Source organism: Alligator sinensis, unplaced genomic scaffold, assembly GCF_000455745.1.
Source record: "Alligator sinensis unplaced genomic scaffold, ASM45574v1 scaffold890_1, whole genome shotgun sequence".
NCBI classification, from domain to species: domain Eukaryota; kingdom Metazoa; phylum Chordata; order Crocodylia; family Alligatoridae; genus Alligator; species Alligator sinensis.
In genome coordinates, this window is record NW_005842948.1 from 309,944 (window position 1) to 316,183 (window position 6,240).

At 51.8% G+C, this 6,240-nt stretch overlaps 1 protein-coding gene across 2 annotated transcripts in view; it reads left to right on the forward strand.

Moving 5' to 3' along the window:
* Window positions 1-6,003: 6,003 nt before the first annotated feature.
* Window positions 6,004-6,240, forward strand: part of CEP170B (centrosomal protein 170B) — an 82,115-nt gene continuing 81,878 nt past the window's right edge. For both annotated transcript variants that reach the window (XM_025192601.1, XM_025192600.1), the window contains exon 1: window positions 6,004-6,188. The gene's annotated coding sequence lies outside the window, so the exon portion shown is untranslated. The remainder of the gene's footprint in view (window positions 6,189-6,240) is intronic.

Genomic DNA, 6,240 nt, shown 5'->3' on the forward strand with positions numbered 1-6,240 from the left:
AGAAGAAATGCAGACCTCCATACAAGTCTCCTAATCTTGATGGAGGTCCTTTCTTCTTCCCTAACTCTAAGCTTTGACTAATATTCCTCTCCTCCCAGCAGGCAGGATAGCTACCAATATTCATGGGAGGCCAATGACACTATTATCTTAACCCAGAGACTTGAAGCTGACTCTGAACTCCTTCATGAATCAGGTAAACCAGAAAGAATATTCCTGAAATGAGTAGAAATTATAGTGGAGTGAAACTGTTATTGGCAAAAGGTGACTACCCCCTGGTTTCCTCCATAGCCTGTCACTGTCATCCTGTGCCACAATCTGCCATTGTAAAGAGTTTGTTACATCCTCAAAAAAAAGGTAACAGAGATGTCCTGGAGATTACTTACGGCCTAATAGATACCAAGGATCTGCAATTGGTATTGATGGGTTCTTCTCTCTAACACCACTGGCAAACAGTTGGATACATTATCATGAAACTCGGTGGCTCCAGTTCCTTCTTCATGGAAAAGAGCAGGTTGATGACTATCCATGCCAGTGAGTATGCTTTTCAGTGACCTCCACACCATAAAGCAGGCAACCTCATGCCCTTTTACAGGCTTCTCCTGACCAGCCTCTTCTTCCATTCACACACCCTCCAATTAAGCCCAATCCCTTGTCAATCCCTCTGAAGTAGCTTTTCTCCTGGAGCATCAGAAAAGGCTACTAAGTAGGTTAAGTGTGCCGAGAGCAATTTTAGCCTGTGTCACTAATCCAATGAGGCTCAAAGAGGCAGTCCTGGCTATTGGCTCCTAAAGGGTCAGCCAGGGTCGGGATTCCTTTCCTGTCCCTGATACGAAACTTGCTTCATTTAGCTCACACTGTGGCAAAGCAGCGATGTTGATATCTGTGTCAGAGAGGTGTCATGAAGCTTAATTAATGTTCGTGAGGCCCTATGAGAGCCTGAATGAAAGATGCTGTTGAAGCAATGTACAGTACCATTATTAGTATTCCATATGAGTCGAAAAGCCAATTAACCAGAAATCTGATTAGGGTCTACTGCTGCAGCAGTTGGAGCTAGAGCTTGGCTAGCAGGATGAGAGGCACCTTTGGAAATATAAGAGATGCTGGATAGCTAACAAGGGTGCAACACTGGACTGCAGGCTGCAGCACTGAGGGAGTCGCTTGGCTTGTAGTCTACCTGCTCCCTTTTAAACTCTTAATTGCACAAGTATTAATGGCCATCTCTTCTTTTTAATGTTCCACCAATCAAGCAAGCTATCCTTTGTTCTGCAATGCTGCCATCTGTTCACTGCTTCTGGTCATGAAGCTCCTGCTTCACAGCCCTGCAGACTGTTTTTAACTCATGAAGTTATATTTGTTTTTGCTTCAATCTTAAACTGAATAATCTAGCCCTAGGTCCCGAGCATATTAGTAAAGGTTCTAGTTTATTTTTAACTGGAGAAAACTATGTGTTGTTTGATATGTAATGATGCACCTCACCCTCTGTACTCTTTTCAAAATCCTAGATTGGTCTATGGGTGGAACACTGTGCACATCTCCCCAGCTTGCAATGCATGCTCATTGCTAGGCTTGGCAGTATCGGTAAACATGGATAAACATTAATTTCACCAGATGGAAAAAATTATTTCCATCGGCAATCATCAACATTTATAGAAAGGAGATAATATATTTAAAAAATCTGGGACGGGGGTAAGGAAATCTGGGGCAGGGACATGCACACACGTGTGAGCGCACACATGCTCAGTGGCTGCTGCAGGTGGGATGGGAGAAGCCCCAGCTGCGTTGCCCATGCACTGCTCCTCTAGCAGTGGCTCAGGCAGCTACTGCAGGAGCTGGAGGCCATGCTGGGAGGGCTGTGCTGGGGTTGGGGGTGGGGGCTGTTGGCAGCTGGGAGCCCGGAGCCACTGGCTGTTTGCTCTGCCCAGGTCCCAGCTGGGGATTTTGTGCCAAACTGCCAGCGAGACTAGGCTGGCCCCTATGTGATTGGGGCTTGTGGGAGTTTGGTCCCTGCGCAGATTACAAAAGGGTTGGGCTGGGCAGGAGCTCTGGGAACACAGGGAGAGACACCAGCCACCTAGCCTGGGCTGGGAAGCAGCTCCCCATGGCCCCTTGGGCAGCAAGCCATGCCTGGTGGCCACCAGCAAGAGAGCAGCCTAGCCTCTTGACAGACGCATACGCTCGCCTCTCCAGACAGTATGGGGGCAGCACCTGGGCCCTGGGGGCGCCCCTGTGTGCCCTGTCCCAATCATACTGCTTCTCCCCATGTTCCCAGAGCTCCTGCCTGGCCCAGCCCCTGCATATGTGGGGCAAGGTGTGCAGGGGTGCCTCTGGGGCCCAGCCACTGCCTGCACACTGCCCGGAAGGGCGGGAGGCCGTGGCTATCAAGGGGCTGGGCTGCCCCTCTCCTGTTGCCTGCCAAGCAGGGCTCAACTCTAAGGGGCTGCAGGGAGCTGCTCCTTGCTCCGCTGCCCATCCCCTTGTTTCCAGAGCTCTGGAGTGCTGCTCTCCTCCTCTTCTGGTCCCTACCCACCCAGCTCTTTCTTGATGAATGGACAGAATGATTTAAAGCAGGTATGCGTTATTGATTTATGGAATTTATATTATATATTTTAAAGTGATTTTATAAACCTTTTAACAGTATACCGTCATTATTATATTGTTTGCCCCCCACACCCCTAATTGCGTGCAATCTTTAAAATTTTAATTGATAAAAATTGATAAAAGGTAAAAGAAATGTATAAAAATAAACATTGATTTTAGCCATCAAAATTATATATCTCAATCTGAATTCTGCCAAGCCTACTCATTGTGCATTGCTGAGTTTGGAGAATGGAAACAAATGGGTTTAGACAAAAGGTGCTTAATCCCCGGCCCATAGGTCAAATCTGGCCTGCAGAGCTATGTCATCTAGCTGGCAGGTCTCCTCAAGGGTCAAGAAATTTGGCAGCAGGAGACAGTGGCAGCAGTAATTGCCACTCCCCAAGCAGGTCCAGATAATGTGCCAGCACACAGCTGCATCTGGGTACCCAGGGTCAGGATGGATCTGGGTATACGGGATGACACCCACTGACTCACCCTGCATGGGATCCTACCTGTGGACTCACCCTGTGCCACTCCTCTGTCCAGCAGGGCCTTGAGGCTGGGCACCAGTGGTTTAGACTAGGGGTGTTCAAAATCTGCCCTGGGGCCAAATGCAGGCCCTGGAGCCTTGGAATCTGGCCCATGGGGCACCCAAGTCAGGAAATTTGGCAGTGGGGGAGCAGTGGGAGTTAATACCGCCACCCCTACCCACTGCCAACATCCCAAGCTTGGCACAGCAGGTCAGAGCTGGGCCATAACCATTCCCCCACATGGCCAGATCAGGGCCCGGCCAAGCCCCCTATCCCTGAATGGCTGAGGCCCCTATTCCCCCCACCAGCTCCATGCTACGTGACTGGATGGGACCCTGCTGTACACACCCTGGACCCTGAATTGGGTCCACTGGCCAGATTTGGCCTGTAGAGGGACCAGGCACTGCCACGTGCACTTATGAGGAGAGGCTGAGGGAACTGGGTGTATTTAGTCTGGTGAAGAAAAGCCTGAGCTGGGATTTAATAGCAACTTTCAACTGCCTAAAGCAGAGCTTTCCAAACTTTTCATGTTGGTGACACACTTTTTAGACATGCATCATTTCGCGACACAGTAATTCAGTTCCGGGGGAGGGGCCAAGGGAAGCAGACACGAGTAAGGGAGCTCCGCGGTGCCCTTCCGCAAAATTTTCCGCATTTCGCGCGACACACCTACACACTGCCGCCGACACACTAATGTGTCGCGGCACACAGTTTGGAAAGCTCTGCCCTAAAGGGTGGTTCCAAAGAGGATGGAGCTAGATCAGGGGTGGATAAAATACAGCCCGTGGGCCGGATCCGGCCAGCCAACTGATTGTCTCTGGCCCGCAGCTGCCCCTGTGGCACTCCACGTTGGGCTGAGCCCCATCCACTCCTACTCAGGGCAAGCCATGCTGTGCTCCCACCCGCCCCCAGCCCCACCCAGTGTGCACAGCTTCCCAGCAGGGCTGCTCCTGGTGTGGCCCCAGGTATTACTTAGCTCCCCCTGCCTCCAGCAGCATTTCCTTCTGCCCATGCTGCTGCAGCTCCAGACAGCAGGTAGCATGGAGAAGCAACAGCAGCCATGGGGACATGTGCCAGGTACCACATGCCCAGCCGGGGGGGCACACAGGGCTCCAGCTTCCGGTCACCTTGCACCCACTCCGTCCGCCTGGCATGATGAGCAGCCACCCACCGGGAAGCTGTGCGCGCTAGCCAGGGCCAGGGGTGGGAGCGCGGCGTGGGCTGCCCCAAGTGGGAGAGGGCAGGGCTTGGCCCATGTGGGGCGCTGTGGGGGCAGCCATGGGCTGGATGTAGGGGGGGGACAGCACCTGCACTGCCCAGGTGAGCTCTGCTGCATGTGCCCCCTGCCTCCCCTCTCCTTCCCCCAACCACATCCGGCTCCTGAGACCTAGCACGCAGGCAGCTCTCACACCCCTACCCCTCCACACACACACACAAAAAACACAAGAACAAAACTTTACTTTGAGCTATTATGCCATCGCCTCTGTATACGCTACTCAGAAAAACATAAATCAGGACAAAAATTATTTTTTGAAATAAAATTAAAATACATCATAGTAGATGTTTGATTTTAGTATATGATTTTTTAAAATCTATCATTTGTTAAAATATCTTCTAAAAGATTTTGTGTGTGCAGCCCTCAACAGCTCACCAAAGCTTGCCAAGTGGCCCTCCAGCCACCCCTGACCTAGGCAGTCTTATGTCGCGTTTAGAGGATGGTTGTATGACGGCTTGGATAGGGGTGTTCCTGCCTGACACAGGGGGTTGGATTAAACCAGGGGTTCCCAAACTGTGGTACATGCACCCTCCTGGGGGTATGTAGGAGAAATTGTGTAATTTAATTTTCATTTAAGGAGTTAAAATATAAAAGCTCCACTGGCAGGGGTACGTAGGTGGCTAGGCTAGTAAATCGGGAGGGGGTACGCAATAAGAAAAGGTTTGGGACCCTCTGGACTAGATGACCAGTGGAGGTCCCTTCCAGCAATACTTCTCTACCGCTGCTCTCGGGGTGGTGGTTTGGTACCAGGACAAGTTCAAGCCAGGGATGTTGAGGTCAGAGATAAGGAAAAGCCTCTCTCACGAAGAGGTCAATGCAGAGGTGCTGACTTATTTTTGCCTGGGTGGGGGGCCTAAGATGATGGACACGTGCCCCCTGCCCCTAATGTGCAGGGAAGCGGGTGGGCAGAGGGGGCACAGGGGTGCGTGGTGGGAAGGGGCTAGGGTGGCCATCACGGAGGACAGTCCGGTTTTCTGCTACAGGCAGTGTTCAACTTACAACGTTTCGACTTACAACGTTTATAAATTGACACCTGGTTTCAACTTTACGACGTCAGGTCTGACTTTACAACGCTCCATCCGATGTGATGCCATGCCAGCCAACAAGTTGGCTGCGTCGCTCATCTCCCTGGAAAACATCCATCCAAACTTCCTTGGCCACTTTCTTTAAGAAAGGAGACGAGACTCCAGAAAGACGGGCAGCCGGGACTCCCGAGAAGGCTCCAGCCAAGAGCCCTTCACAAAGTCCAACCGAGAGCCCTTCAAAACGTCCAGCAAAGTCTCCTCAAAGAAGTCCTTCCAAATCAATAGGATTGCTATTTACAATATAAATACATCAATGTAGCTCTATTACTCAACTGTAATTGATCAAGTACAAAATTCTGGGGTATTTTTAGTGACAACAGGGTATTGGGCCTTGTTCAGGATCCAACCCCCCATTTATAACACTGTTTCTTAGGAGAAAATTGGTTCGGAGTCACTGAAGAGGCGGTTTTCAGGAACCGATTGTGTCCCAGCCCCAGGATGGCTGCACCCTGTGCTCCACCGACCCCAAACCCCACGCCTTTCTGTCCTCTCTTCAAGAGAGAAATAGCAGGCACAAAGGTTCGTATCCCAGAGGCCACCTGGAGGGCGCTCAGGGAGGTAGCGAGGGGCACCTGCTCCCCCTCACACATGCCGCGTCCGCCCCTCAGCTCGGGGCCGCCAGCCCCACGCCCACGCCCACGCCCACGCCCGGCGTCGGTGGGTCGCGACACCTCCGTCCCCCGCGGCTTCACACCGGCGAGAGCGGGCGGCGGCGCTGAGGTAGGAAACGACAAAAGAAGCGTCTCAGGCCAAACCCAAGCCCCAGGTGCTG